Raw genomic sequence first — 14,298 nt, 5'->3', positions numbered from 1 at the left:
GCCCACTGCAGCGCCGCGCGGGCGGCCACGCCTCCTCCCCGGCGCGCGCTTGACGGGCGGGGGTGGCAGCCAATGGGAGCGGCCGGCGCGCGCGGCAGGGCGGGGCCGGCGCGGTGACGTCAGAGGGGGCGGGGCCGGCGGTGCAGGTGGAGGCAGCGCGGAGCGGAGCGGCCCCGGTGAGTGGGGGGGGGACGGGACATGGGGGGATTTGGGGGTCCCTGGGGGGGTCAGGCCGGTTGTGGGGTGCTGGAGGGATATAGGCGGGTCTGGGGGGGCTGTAGGGGTCAAGCAGGTTTTGGGGTGCAGGGGGTATGGGGGTCTCTGGGAGCTCTGGGAAGGGGGTGAAGAGGTCAGGCTGGTTTTGGGAGATTTGGGGGTTCCTGGAGGAGCCCGTGGTGGGTCAGTCTGGTCGTGGGGTGCGGAGTCATAGGAGGACTTGGGGTGCTCTTGGGGCGCATAGGGGGCTGGTTGTGGGGTGGGGGTTGCAGCAGGACACGGGGTGCTGTGGGGTGGGGGTCCGCAGTGGGGTCAGGCTAGGTGTGGGGTGGTGACTTGGGGCTGAGGCAGCCAGGAGTACCCGTAGAGGTCAAACTGGGTGTGAGGTGCTTTAGGGTGCTCAGAGTTTTGGGTGGGGGTCAGGCTGGGTGTGGGGACCCTCAGTGAGTGAGGTGTGGGGTCGGGGGGGTTGTGGGGAAACTGGGGGTGTCTAGGGGCTGGGGGAGGCATCTGCAGTGCTGTCAGGAGGGAAGTGGGGTGGGGGGGTCCCCAGTGGGGTCAGGCTGGGTGTGGGGGGAATGGGGTGCACTGGGGCTGTCCCAGGGACCCTGAGTGGGGCTGACGGGGAGGATGTGGGGTGGCAGGGCTGGGGGGGCAGCAGCGGGGCCCACAGTGGGCTCACACTCAGGAGGTGGCTGGGGCCCTGTCCCAGAGTGGGTGCCAACCCCGGGACTGGGGTGTTTCCTCCCGTGGTGTTGTTCCCACCGGAGCAGTGGAGGGGGGCAGGCGGGTGCAGTCCTGGAGAGTGGGGTCCCCCTGCCCCCCGCAGTCACCTACCCTGGGAGGTGGCAGCTCCACACGCTGGCACCTGGGTCTGGCTCTTGGTCCTGGGTCGGTGCTGCCGGGGCTGCCGAAGCTCCACCTGAGCTTCGAGAGAGCTCTGTCCCCTCTCCCCCAGACCCGTCTGTGCCCGCAGAGACGGTTCCCAAAGCTGAGCTGGGGGTGCCAGGGCCCTGCTCCTGCCATCCATCCCTGTCCCGGGGGCTTCTCCTGCCGTCGGTCCCTGCTCCGGCTCACCCGGGCAGTGCTAAAACCTCCCCATCGACTTCCCTGCGGCCCTGGGGTGGGGGGTGATGTCGCCACGTCCCCTCCTCGACGGGGACGTTTTGCGCTGATGTTACAACCCAGAGGCGCGTGTGGCGTCCCCGGCGGTTCCTGCAATCCCTTCCCTTCCCGAATTTCTCCCTGCTGGCAGCCGTGGTTGGTGGGTGGGACGAGGGGCTGGTGTAAACCTGGTTGGAACCCGGTGGCAGGTCGCTTTGCCTTCCCCGGTGCGCGGCGGGGTCCGAGCGGCCGGCGGGGTGGCAGGGGGACAGCGACAATCTTTAGGGCTATCTTTAGGGCTGTGTTGCAATGGAGGGGTGTGCCTTGGCTCGGCGCTGCCGGCAGCCGCCTCCTCGCCCGGGGATTGATTTACGCCGAGGCTCCCGCTCGGGGAGAACCGGCGTTTGCTCCGCGGTTCGTGGGAGCGGGGCGGCCGCGGTGGGAATGTGGGGCTGGGCCGGGGGTCGGGGGCTCATGTCGGCGACACAGGGCGTGCCGGCACTGTCACACCTCACACGTGCTCTGTCACCGCCCGGCAGCGGGACCGGCCGAGCCGGAGCGAACGGCCGGGACGGGGGAGGAGGACGGTGCGGGGAATCTCTGCTGCCTCGCGGGAGAGGAGCCGCCCTGGGGCGCGGGAGCGAGTTGGGTTCTTACGAGGCGCACCTCAGAACTTCCCCGTGTCCCTGCTCCTCCCTTCCCAAGGCTCTGAGGTGAGGGCACGGATGTGGCTCTGGGAGAGCCGGAGTCACTCCCCACCGCGTCCTCTTCGTGCCGGAGTAACCCGGTCAGTCCGCGGCAGTAACTTGCGCCCGCACCAGAGTTGAGGTGACGCGGGACCCAAGTTCTGCGTTTGGCTTAATCCTTCTTAACGCCACTGCCCTACTCGTGCCCACTGTGCCCGTGGCGATGCAGCTGAGAGGAGGCATCCGAAACTTGTGGAGCAATTTGCATCCCCCCAGCTGCGGGGCCCGTGTAGATGTGAATCTCCCCCAGCTCTTGGCGCTGGCAGCGCCTCAGTTTCTCTCCCGCAGTCAGGCACACGCTGCTTCTGCCTGTGGTGATGGTAACGGCGAGTCAGCAGCAGCCGCCAAAAGTTGATCCGCGCACCAAACCGCTTCCCACGGTGGTGCTCAGCCCGTTCTACGGGCGCAGGACTCCCCCGTCCCTTCACTGGGCTTTTCCTCGCTCTTCACAGAAACTTCAGGCCTTCCCGAGAGGGTTTGGAACCTGCTGAGGAGAGAAAGTGCCTTCTCATCCGCGGCGGTGCTGCTGGGATGAGGTTCCCTGTTGCCGGCGCGCAGCCTGGCAGCTGCTGGAATTGCCTGCAGCCGCATCGCTCCGCACCGCGCGTCCCCCCGGGCGGGCGCGGGCCTTTCGGAGCCAACAGAGGGTGAGGATCGCCTGGGAGGAAGGCAAAACATGAGCTGTTCCCCGAGCAGGCACTCTGAAGTTATGTCAGTGATTTAATATATAATAAGGTTTCCCTGAGCTCCCTCCCCGGCTATTTCAGGGCAGGTTGCAGGTGGTCCCAGCCCCGGGGGGACAGCAATAGTCCCTTCTCTGCTGAGCAGTGTTTCACCTGCAGGAAGAGGCTCAAGGTGGTTGGAAGTTTGAGGTGATAGTTGGCTCTTGGCCACGCTGGATGAAGGTGTGGGAGCTGAGGTGTGATTTGGGGAGGGGATGGACTTGCTCACCATCAGCCCGGAGCTGCTTGGGAAGGAGGGGGATGTGTCCCTCGTCCCTACAATGCAGTGATTTGGGCGAGTTGGGATTCACAGGGAGGGGCTGTAACCGGCTCTCCCTGCTTAGCCCGGGTCTGGCACCCGGTGCGTGAGGACGAGCAGTGTCACACCCTGGACATTCCACCAGGGCTGTGGTCCTTCAGAGCGTCGGGACTGTCCCATGGCATCCCCTTCTGGGCTGCTGGGGACAGCCAGGGTGTGGTGGGGACAGCCAGGATGGGTTGACCGTGGCTCTGGGGTCCGGCCGAAGCGGCCGCCCCCGCTGCCCACCTCTCCCCACTAGAGGCTGCTGATGACCAGAGCATTTTCCGTCCCTGCTCTGGAAGAGCAGCGGGGTTTGGAATTTGCAGGGCTGAGCATCCCAGCCCGAGCTTTTCCTGCTGATTCACCCTGGAGACAGCAGTGCGCTTTCCCCGGGTTCAGGGGGCACATCTGCTCCCCCTGCCAGGCCCACAATAGATCTCCCCACTTCATTAAGTCTTAATTAGGTAAATACAGCGGGACCATGTGCGAGGCCATTGCCAGGGGACACGGATCGTGCGTGGAGCCGGGTACCAGGGATGCCGGCTCCCATCCCGCCTGCCTCGGGGGTGCCGACGGGGTTTTTCCAGCTGGGCGCTGAATGTGGAATGAGTTCAGGCTCCCGTATTGTTTTCCCGGAGGATGTGTGCGCAGCGATAAGCGCTTCAGCCCTCCGGCATGGCCCAACTGGCAGAAAAGCCAAGGATTAGTTAAGCCATGGAAGGGATCCCTCACCGCTGGTCACAGCCGCGGTAAAACCGCCCTGTGGACACAAAGCAGACTCTTTGTCCAGGGCACCAAACGCCTGGGCAGGATGGGCTGGAAAACAAACCTGGACCCTGGGAAGATGATTAATCACGTAACAATCAGGCGTAAAATGAAAGGCAGTGGCTGCTGCAGTGGAAGGTGCCTGGGAAGGAGTTTGTGGTGTTGCACAAGCCCCGCTGCCTTTGCCGGGTACAGGCAGTGCCGGGCGGGCAGCGAGGTGCCAGCTGGCTCCGGCACCGGGCACGGCTTCCCCGACAATGGCAGAGCGGCGCTTTACATAATCTGGGACTTGCCAAACAAGCTTGAAGGTCTGGAAAATCCTCCTGCTATTGTTCGTGCTCAGAGTTTGCTGAATTTCCTGGTTTGATCTGCCGGGCTGGGTTTTGTTGCGGGGACCGCAGCGTGGGGGAAAATGCACTTTGCACAGAGGGAAGAAAAGGGCGTTTGTGGCGTTTAATCCACGCCTGCTCCTCGGATGAAACTATTTTTCGTGGTTCACAAGAGGTTCTGAGCAGCTGCTGGCAGCTTTGTAGGGCTGCAGGACTCTGCGTCTATCCAATTAGTATGGTTTGTGTCTAGCCCTCTCCTGATGCCCCCCGAGAAAATCCTGGACTACCAGACGAGGACGGGGCGCCGTGGGCAGGGCTCACACAGGCACCATCTGGGCTCCCGGACTGGGGGTCTGTGCTGGGACAGAACTGCGGGGTCAGAACAGCTTTGTGCTGTCTGAGCCCCCTCGAGTCGAGGGCTCGAGTTCCCCCTGGGGCTCTGGGAAGGCTCCAAAGCTGCTGCTCGTTGGCAGATTTTAGGAGAAGAGGCTGGAAGGGAGTTTGGGGTGCCTTGCTGTGCCGTGTCTCCCAGGCTGGAGGTCACTTCCTGCAGCCTGGTGATTTGGGGCAGCTGGGAACCCCCTCAGGAGGATGCTGAGGCTGTGGGAGCTGCCCCATCCCGGCCTGTGGATGGCCATGGGCTCAACAACAGTGTGTTTTCTGGCCCTTGGGAAGTGTTTTGGGGTGTAGGGCCCACCCTTGCTCCTCCATTGACTCATCCCAAAGCCCTTTGCCAACTGTTCAGTAAATGAACGAACCCTGTTAAAATGTTCTCTGCTCCTATTCCTGCCGTTCCTGGGAAAGCCAGGTTTGGTAGCAAGGGATGAGGTGAAGTTCTTGCCTGTCCACTCAGGGTGAGGCAGGTTTTGGCACCAAGCAACAAAAGAGGAGGAACAACCCTGGCCTGATGGCACAAATACATCCTCTTATTGGATGGCTAAATTGGCAGCTTCAAGTACCTTTCATGGAGGTAATTACACCTGGCCACAGTTGACCTGAGAGGGATTTAAGGAGGGGGTGTGGAGGCTTGACGTGTGCTGGGAGCCTTCAGAGCTGACCGCAGTGGCACTCCAGCAACCCTGGAAGTGTTGCAGACAAGGCAGTGCTGGGGAAGCTCTGAGCTGGTTTACAGCCTGGAGAACCCAGCATGGGGAGCTGGGGTGGGCTGATGCCTCGAAGCATCACCAGGGCATTAGGGCAGCTGCCGAGTTCCAGGCTGCATCACACCGTACATGACCTCCCTGAGCTGATCCCTCCCGAGTGCCACCGAGGGTATGGGGCAAGATGGGCACTTCAGAACCAAGGCGGGGGGGAGCTCTTTCTCTGCGCTGAGGGCGTGGATCAGACAGGGCAGCACCGAGTCACCTCCCTGCCCCGGGGTGAACTCGAGGGATGAGGAGGGAGGGCAGATGTTGGCCCGGCCCAGGGCCACGTTGAGCTGTAACGTGACTTTGTGCGTGTGTTGTTGCTGTTGTGCTGGAGGTGCCGTGGCTGACGTGGAGGTGAACCCCTGCCGTATGGCCGGGATGGGCCTCGGCCAATCCGGGGCTGGCACACGGGGTCAGCGCTGCTCGGGGATTTCCTCGGGTGCACAGTGCAGGCTTTTAATAGCAAACGGGGTCATCTGCAGCGTGGCACGGCCTGAAAGCCGGCCCTAAGGATCCCCACTGGCAGCTGGGAGGTGGCTGAGCGAGGCATCCACTCCTGTCGGAATTTTATTCCATGGTTTTGAGCAAAAATAAAATAAGACTTAATATTGCTGGCGGGTTTGGGGTGCAGCTCCTCCCTGGAGGCGGCCTGGAGAAGCCCTGCCTTTCTCAGGATGGTCACGTGGCCCCATCCAGGTCCATCCAGGTGGATCCTGTGCCTCAGGCTGGTGCCAAGACTTCATCCTTCTAGGAAAGGCAGTGGTAACTGGCGTGGGTTTTCCTCGCTCCCTGCTGGCAGCCCCCTGGTGCCCTGTGAGCAGTGTCTGGGGTCACAGATGGCTGTCCTCGGGGTGACAGCGCTGTTTGCTCCATCCCAGCTGCCTTTCAGTGGGAATACACAGGATATCTGAGTGCAGAATTGATCCCTGCCGCTGGCCAGGCTTGTTCCCGGTGCTGCTGCTCTTCCTTGTGCTGCAGCAGGAGGCGAACGTGGTGTCTGGCAGTTTGCATCCTGCCTTCCCTACAAACTGCCTTCCTCCTGCTCGGCTCCCTGGCCCCTGTCCTGCTCCATCCGAGGCAGTTATGGGAGCTCAGCAAACCGTGATGATCAGAGCCAGGCGCTGGACCTCGAACCACCTGGCAGTGCTGGGCTGGGTGAGGAAGCTCATTTGCACGGGGTGGTTAATTCTCTGCATGTTTTAATCTCCGTGACCATCTGTGTTCTTGCCTGGGCTGGGGAGATGGGAGCTCTTGGGATTTATCCTGGGAGGTGAACGAGGAGAGCGCTGCTTACTCTGTGTGTGCTGAAAACTGCCCCGGGGTCAGAGCGTGATGACCTCATTAGCTGTGGGAAGAGCCATTCCTGCATCCTTGGGCAAGGAGGCCTCGACCACAGCGTGTCAGCTCTATCCCAGAGGCACATCCCAAGGAGCTGCAGGGAGGAGACAGGGGCAAAGGCACTTTGCCACTGCTGCCTCTGCCCTAGTGAACTGCTCAATTTGAGAAGCTGCTGCTGAGACTGGGGTGCTCATACACAGCACCGAAATCGGGGGACCTGTGATTGGGCTGCAGTAGCATCCCCAGAGAGACCTGTGTAGAGGCGTTGCTGGCAGACCAGGTTTTTGCAAGCAGCACCCGGATTCTTCCTCATTTTGGGTTCTGCAGCCCCTCCAGAGCCCCAGCTGGGATCCTGCTGGCCACAGGCTCTGCGTGTGCCACAGGCAGAGGTGGCAGTGGCTGTGGGTGCTGTCGAGGAACGCCTGTCCCGTGGGGCAGTGCAGCCCTGCCGAGGCTCCCGCTGGCATCCGAACCCAGAGGGAACGATCCCTGCCCTGTAATTAAGCTCTTCTGCTCCTGTTCACCACACTAATGAGCAGTCTCATGGATGAGCTCCTCACAGCTGCTCTGGATCCTCTGCAATGGCTCCAAAGTTAGAGGTGGCTTTTCAAGAGAGGCACCTGCAAAAGGCAAGATCTGTGTCCCTGTCCCATGGGGGTGAGATGTCTCGATGGAGGTGATGGCACAGGGACTGTTGGCATCGTGGCACATCCCAAAGGATGGGTATGGGCTTGTGCCCATCTCTCCACCTGGTCTAGGTTTAGATTAGATGTTAGGGAGAAATTATTCCCTGTGAGGGTGGGGAGGCCCTGGTACAGGTTACCCAGAGAAGCTGTGGCTGCCCCTGGATCCCTGGAAGTGTCCAAGGCCAGGTTGGAACAACCTGGGACAGTGGAAGGTGTCCCTGCCCATGTTCCAGGGGGTGGCACTACGTGATCTTTAAGGTCCCTTCCAACCCAACCATTCCATGATTCTGTGATTCTCTGCTGTGGCAGGGGGACTGGTGAGGAGTCCAGCATCGTGCCACATGTCAAGCAGATCCCTGGACCCTCGGTGGGGCTGTGGCTTGGGCTGAGGATCCCGACGGATTTCGGGCCCCGGCGTGTGCCCGCCGGAGCACAGAGCCGGCCCTGCCCCGGCTGGGAGCACCGCTGCTCTCTTGAATCTCTTCATTTAGTTAATGATCCCTTTGTTGAGAGGATTAGGGTTTAGAGGCCTCTGGCAGAGTGTTAATTAAATTAAGTCTCTGGGTGTTTCGCGGAGTTTTTGAAGCCCCACTAGAGGGCTCAGGCAGCCCTGTGCAGCCGGGCCCGGCGGCGCTGGGCTGTGCCCATCCCTCCAGAAGTTTGCACGAGAACTTATGTAAGGCCAGAGGACCGGACGGGCGCAGAAGTGCTCGGCACCACTGCGGAGCCCTCACGGAGCTCGCTGCTGCTGCAGCCCGGCTGTGCCCGGCCCTCGGCAGTGCCCTGTGCCCCGGCACGGGGGGCTGTGCTCAGTGGAAGCTCCGCTCCCCCGAGTCCGTGCTCACCGGGGGCTGGCGGGCAGGGGCCGCCTGCGTCACCGCCTGCCGTGTTATCAGCGTTAGGTAATGCCGAGCCGATGTTTTGGGGACTTTTTTTTTTTTTTTTTTTTTAACCTTCCCCACTTGGTGTTTACTTTTCTAAGAAGTGGCTGAACGTGAACGTCCGGTTCCACCTTCAGTTCTGGGGAGAGTCAGACACTGAAGTTCGCTGGGTTGCCGGGCTCATGCGGATACAACAAGTGTGAGCACTTGGCTTTGTGGCTCCAGGGGGTTGTCCTGGTGGGTGAGGGTTTTTTTTTTGTGTTTGGCTGGAACTGCTTATTAACCAGTGTCTCTTCTCCTTTCTCCTCTACCTGCTGCCCCGTGATGGATTTTGGTGCCTCACCTGCATGGTTGGCCCGGCTGTCTCATCTCTGGGTAAGTACCTGCTTTGTTAGGTGGAAATGCCTGAATTTTAAGTCCAGTTGCTTGGACTTAAATAATGAACTGACCTGTTTATTCTGTCTTAAACTCCCGAGCATTGGTTGTTATCAAACAGCAGGATTTGTCGTGTGTGTTTGTGTTTGCGTGTGTGAAGATTTTGGATATCAAAAAGCACTTCCTTGACCTGGAAATTGCTGTGTTTTATAATATGAAGAAGCCCCCAGCAGGAGTTTTTGTTGCCAGCCTGGGCTGTGGAGCACTGACCTGGGGATAAAAGCTCACTAAGTGCCAGCAAGTGAGCAAATGGAAGTGGAAATGTTTTTGGGAGTGGAAGGCAATGGCCCCCACTCCTCCCCAGACACCTCCTGACAGCTGTTGGTGGCAGGTCGGTGCTGTGGTTGTGTAAGGGGCTCTCTGAGGACACTGGGCCACCGTCCCTTTTGCAATCCTGCAGATATTTGGGGCTTTGCAGGGCAGGGAGAGGAGCCTGAGGCCCTTCTGGCAGGAGAGGAGGGGAAATGCACGTCGAGTTTGGAGAAGTGCATCGGGCACTGATGTTTTCAGTTTGTGTTCACGGAGATCCCGCTTTGCATGGGGGGAAAATCGCCCTGATGGGGGTGGATTCTGGTGGTTTGGTGTCTGCCCTGAACCTGTGAGGTGCACTTTGTGTGTTAAAGCCTCTCAGGATAAGGTGTGTGTGCTCAGGGTGGAGGAGAGGAAGGGGTCTCTGCTTGGTGAAGCTGTTCCTCTGGATTCAGTGGTGCCTTTGCATCAAGATTGTGATCTCTGGAAGCTTCAGAAGTTTTAAATTTACTTTATTTTTTTAAAATTCAGAGTATCCTCCTGTACATCGCCCTCCCTCTCCAGCAACATCCTCTCCTCTCCTAGTAATGGAAAGGACTGAGCATATTTAGAGCAGCTCTGCTCCGTGCCTGAGCATTCCATGTGCTGCCAGTCACTGATGAAAGACTTGAAGGGAAAGCAGAGGAAGGTGCTGGGAACAGATTGCTTTATTCTTAAACTCAACATCATTATACGATGCCTCACGGGGGGGCAGGAGAGATGAATCAAAACCAAGCACAGACCTGTTGTTCCTACCCAGAACTGAGTGCAGCACTATATTTGGAAGCTGTGCTGCTGCTGCCTCCTGATCTGAATGAGCTGCTCTTTGCTGCCACATCTCTAAAAGCAGGATTGTTAATTAACTAGAGAACCTGCCTTGATCAGAGGTGCTGAGCCCCAACCCCACCAAACACCCAGCAGTCATCTGAAAGCAGAATAAAACCTCTCTGCATGGAAGGTGCTGCGAGCTCTGATGTGGAGCAAAGTACTTGTGTGACAGTCAGGGTGGGTTAGTCAGAGGCAAACCTGTACCAGCACAGTGGCTGCAGCTGTGCCAGGGTGGTCTGGAGCAGGTTTCCATCCTCCATGCCTGAGCAGACCCCCAGGACAGTGGCCCATCTGGTTATGGGTGTGTGACAAGTCTCTGGTCACGGGTGGTTCCTTGGGGAACGCTGATAACCTGGACAATCCCTGGTTTGCTCTCCCCAGAGCAGTCTCACTGTGACTTTTGTTGTCTTCCACGTGCCACATGGAGGAGAGAGCTGCATTTTGGTGGTCCTGCTTGTTATAGGCTTTGGGGGTTTTGACCCTGCCATGAGAGGAGATTTGCTGCTTGCTGAATGCTTGGTGTTAATCTTGGTCAGAGAACCAGGAAGCCAAGTGGTACCTTGTTAGTGATGACAAAGATAAAGGTGGTGTGGTACAGTTTCACCAGCTCAGGGACAGCCCTGACCTTCACCCAGCAGGCTCAGATTGCCTCTCCATCTTTAAGCCTGGCTTATCTCATAGGTAAACATAAAATGCATAGGAACTGTGGTAAGAGAATCTCCCCTCCTGACCTGATAAGTGTTGGGCATCAGTCCTGAAAGTACCACACCAGCAGCTTCCCCCGAGGGAAGCTGAGAGCAGCTGCAGGGCAGAAACCGTGAAGGAAACTGCTGAAGATGCAGGAAGAGCCTCTGTTGGGGGGTTTGCTCTTGACCTTCAAGCTGAGATTCACATATGTTGCCATGATTTAAAGCCTGTCAAGAAATCCAGGCCTGTCTGTGGTGGTAAGTGCAGTTTGTCCATGTACAGGCTATAGCTGGGATGTGTCTTTCCACACGTTGGCACTGGTGACTGGGAGACCTCCTGTTGTGATCTTAAAGCTCACCTGTACATGAAGGTGTTTCTTTCTGTCCCATAACTCCTGTGCCACCTGGAGAAGGGCATTGCTTTGTGGAGCCCTTCAGCAGCTTGTTGTGTTGTGAACTTGGGTCTCCCCTTAATTCTCGTTTACGTGTAACTCAGGGAGGAAGAACAAATGAGATCCTCCTGCTTTTGCACCTTTCAGTGAGATTTTCTGCTTTGACCTCTCCTGATGGAGAGCTGCCCAGGGGAGTGGTGGAGTCCCCACCCCTGGAGGCATTTAAAAGCCATGTGGATGTGGCACTTGGGGACATGGATCAGTGGTGGCCTTGGCAGTGCTGGGGGAATGGTTGGACTCCCTGATCTTGGAGGGCTTTTCCAACTTAAATGAGTCTATAGAATGTGGCAGCAGGGTATCCCTTTCACTTGTCCCACCCCCTCAGAAGAGACCATCAGGCTCCCAATGCGGTGTCAAGTTCTAGGGCCGGCTCAGCTCAGCGTTTTCACTTTGTTGCTTTGTCAGGCAGTGAAACAGTTCTCATTGAGGGGTTCAGAACAGCGGTGCTGCCCTCGGAATTACCATCTAATTAAATGAAAGCAAAAACCCCAAAGCAAGTGAGCTTTCTGTTGCATAAGAAAGGCTGTTTTAGTTGACCTAAAAACCGACATTGAAAACCAGCCCAAACAGAGATGCTTTCCCTCCCAGCTCCGTGGGCACTGCGGAGCGGTTGCTACTGTTCTTGGAGAGCCATTCATGCCGTGGCAGCTGCGAGCCCGCTTCAAAACAGTTACTCCTTTGAGACTTGCTTCCCTTTTGCTTGATGGTTGGAGAAACCCTGCTGTGGAGACAAATAATTAGAAATAAAAGATGGCAGCTTAATGATTATTAGCTTTTCCTGACGCAGTCTGCGCTGGGTGCGGGGTAAGATCAGCAGCTCTGAGCTGCTGCTGCATCTCCTGCTCCGAGGATTTACTGTTGTGCAGTCTCAGTGGACCTGCAGAAGCCCCTGAACTAACAGTTATTGTTATTTATTTCGGTAACAAACCTTTTTCAGACTCTTGGCAATTAACTGTGACAATGGCAGCAGGACTCCCTTCCCATTGCTCCATCCATGCCCACAGCTCTCCTTGGCAACTTCTCCTTCCCCTTGCCCTCCTCCAGTCCTTGGATTCTGTTTATAAATATGAACCACTTCGGGTTTTCTTTCTAGAATAGCATAGAAACATAAATAAACAAACAAATAAATAAAGCTAAAAACGCCTTATTTTTCGCTCCAGAAAAACTGGCAGCAATGGGATGCTATCCTCTGGGATTTTGTCCTATTGATATCAATCTTTTTGAAGCTGGTATCCATGACTGCCAGTTTCAAAGGTTAATATGCTGTATTTCAAGCAAGCTGAGGTATTTTTCTTTTTTTTTTTCTAAATTTTTGATATGGAAATGTGCACCAGTTAATCACTGTGCACCTGCAGAAATGCCTCTGGGCAGACTGGCACAGGCTCTGGGCTGTGCCTGTTAGGTTTTGGGATCATCCCTAGGCAGGACTCGGGGTAGACGAGTCTGGTCCAGTTGAGCAGCTCAAGGCAAACCCTGCAAGGTCCACAGAGGGTTCAGGCAGGGGATGCTGAGCTGGAGGAGGTGGTTCAGAGCTTCAGCTCGTATTTGTGGAAGAAATAACAGAGCCTGTGCTCTGCTTAGAAGTTGCAGTTGTTCTCCAAGGGTCAAGTTTTGATTAAATAAATGTTAGGTCTTGCTGATGTTCAGGTCTAGCCCTCAGCAACAAACTGCTGTCTGTTGACTAATGCTGGGTCCATGGCTTGGGTGAATTTGGCTTACATGGGATGTGTTAGTGCAAACCCAAGGGCTCTCTGCCAAGTATCTACTTCTGACTTACTGCTAGGTACACACTGGTCCTAAATAAACCCTGATCTAGAAAATGCCCTTCCCTGAACTGAAGAGTATTTTGAAGCCAAGGGCTGCACTTTGCCCATACAACAGCACAACAATACAGAGTCAAATCTCCCTCCCTGAACTGGTGCCTTTCTGGGGAGAAGCTGCAGTTCAAAACTCCCCCACCTGGTGTTATTTCCGTAGTCCAGAGCCTCTCCTGGCTGCAGTTTGACTCCTCCTCCGTGCAAGGAGGAAATCAGCCCCTGACATGGTCTGTCTGTGGTGCGGCTCGGCTGCCTCCCTGCCGAGCGCCGGTCCCTAGGTGGCACTCACTGTTATTTTTGGGTTCATTTCAACAAAGGCTGCATAGCTGAGCTTGTCCCCCGCCGAAGGGACAGCTGCCTCTCTGGCCAGCCTGCCTGGTCCTGCTTGGTTTAGGAAGCTGGTGCAAGGCTCTGACTTCCCCCCCGCTGCCCAAACACAGGGGATTCCAGCATTGTCTCCTGGAATTCCTGAATGAGGGACAAGGCAGTCAAGCCCTCTGCTCTGGTTTTAGTCGTGTCATCTTTTCACTGAGACAGCCAGGGGATGAAATCCTGGTAAAACATTGGAAGCAGAGTGAGCTCTCAAGGTGGAGGAGGTCTGTGTGCTGTGGCTCCTGCAATGGCTCTTTCCATGGTTCACTCCATTTCTGGGATTGTTTCTGGAGCTGAGGCTTGTGCCACACTGATCCTGCCTTTCCCTGAGCCTGCACTACCTGTATTCACAGCATCACCTGTCATTTATTCTCCAGGATTTTTTAAGCACTTTCTCGAGTGCATCCACTTGTATGTTTGATACTTCCTACCCATACTTGAGAGGAAAAGTATTTCTCTGTCAGTGTAGAAACATTCTCCATGTGAACACTGGCTCCTGCAGTCTGCATCTGACCTCCCCCTCTAATCTTCAGTGGTGCATCTTGGCAGAAATGTGCTTTACACGCTGACTCTAAGCCCTGGAACAAAGCTGACTTTCCAGGGAGCTGTTCTTCCCTGCACTGGCACACAGCCTGGAGAGAGCTGAAGCTCCTCTTCATCTGCTTTATTCCTCTTTCCTCTTGGAGCTCGTCTGCTGTGCTGCAAGACACTGACTCAAGTGAGCATCAACTTCATGCAAACTGGTGAAACCCACGGTGGGAGCTTTTTGCATCAATTAACCAGATTCCGGGTGGGATGGGAATTCCTGCGTGTGCAGACTTAGTTCACTGCCACCCCATCTGCATCCCCCATCTCCCCAAAAAGGGATCCCCATGAGCCAGCCCAGGACCAAAAAGACCTAATGGCCCAAAAAATGGATTCTTCTGCCCGCAGGGTTTTAGTTTAGCACCAGTGGCCTTCAAAGGACACAAATTACAGCCAACAAAGGAAAACTCTCCAGTAGGAAACCACCCTGAAAAGGCTGAGAGAGGCAGCTTGGATTTAGCAAAACTTACTGCCCTGATGCCAAGTGTGATTCCAATACCTAAATCACTCATTCTCTTTAACTATGGAAGGTGTTGCCTGGCTTTTTAATAACTGCTCAACAATGAATCGATTGTTGGTTTTGGAGAGTGTTATATCGG

The 14,298-nt window shown here is 56.6% G+C and overlaps 1 protein-coding gene across 3 annotated transcripts in view; it reads left to right on the top strand.

Annotated features, from left to right (window-relative positions):
* The first annotated feature begins 135 nt into the window (after nt 1–135).
* EPB41 (erythrocyte membrane protein band 4.1) overlaps nt 136–14,298 on the top strand; it is a 777,038-nt gene continuing 762,875 nt past the window's right edge. The window contains exon 1 of one of the 3 annotated variants that reach the window (XM_050326160.1): nt 136–176. The gene's annotated coding sequence lies outside the window, so the exon portion shown is untranslated. Of the gene's footprint in view, nt 177–8,074; nt 8,258–14,298 lie in introns of those variants that run through there. The other 2 variants (XM_050326134.1, XM_050326154.1) reach the window with 2 other exon arrangements.

Source organism: Myiozetetes cayanensis, unplaced genomic scaffold (genome assembly GCF_022539395.1).
Source record: "Myiozetetes cayanensis isolate MyiCay16 unplaced genomic scaffold, myiCay2020 scf31, whole genome shotgun sequence".
Taxonomy (NCBI): domain Eukaryota; kingdom Metazoa; phylum Chordata; class Aves; order Passeriformes; family Tyrannidae; genus Myiozetetes; species Myiozetetes cayanensis.
The sequence above is the reverse complement of the archived record's forward strand: the minus strand, read 5'-3'. Positions and strand labels throughout refer to the sequence as shown.